This window comes from Eimeria mitis, genomic scaffold (assembly GCF_000499745.2).
Source record: "Eimeria mitis Houghton genomic scaffold, Emh_scaff3719, whole genome shotgun sequence".
NCBI classification, from domain to species: domain Eukaryota; phylum Apicomplexa; class Conoidasida; order Eucoccidiorida; family Eimeriidae; genus Eimeria; species Eimeria mitis.
The window spans coordinates 1-828 of NW_013572062.1; positions in this window are offsets into that span (position 1 = coordinate 1).

The window sequence follows — 828 nt, forward strand, 5'->3', positions numbered from 1 at the left end:
TATATATATATATATATATATATATTAAAATAAACAGAAGAAAAACATTTCTATTTTTATTTATATTTTATATTTTATATTTATATATTTATATATTTATATATTTATATATTTTTATATATATTTATATATTTATATATTTTTATATTTATTTATATATTTATATATATTAAATGTATTCTTTGTTCTATACGCATATAATAAATATACACATCCAAATCTAGGGTTTAGGGTTTAGGGTTTAGGGTTTAGGGTTTAGGGTTTATAAAACCCTAATATATATCACAAAACATTCAACAAACAAAACTAACAAAATATTTAAACAAATCAACACTTTCTTCAGCCTTTATTTGGGGTTATGCGGGGCCCCCAGGGGGGCCCCCCCGGGGGGCCCCCAGGGGCCCCCCTGGGTTTTGTATGAGGGGCCCCTCAGGGGGGCCCCCAGGGGGGCCCCCATGGGGGGTTTGTATGAGGGGGCCCCCGGGGGGGTTTGTATGAGCGGCCCCTCAGGGGGGCCCCCCGGGGGGCCCCCGGGGGGGTTTGTATGAGGGGGCCCCCTGGGGGGTTTGTATGAGGGGCCCCCTGGGGTTTGTATGAGGGGGCCCCCCTGGTGTTTTTGATACGGCTTATTGGGGGGCCCCCTGGGGGCCCCCGGGGGCCCCCCGGGGCCCCTGGGGGCCCCTGAAGCTGCTGTGGGGGCCCCAGGGCCCCCATAGTATATAAGCTGTAGAAGGTTCTATATAACGAAAATATATATGTATATATCTGTATATATATATATATATATATATATATATATATATATATATATATATATATATATATATA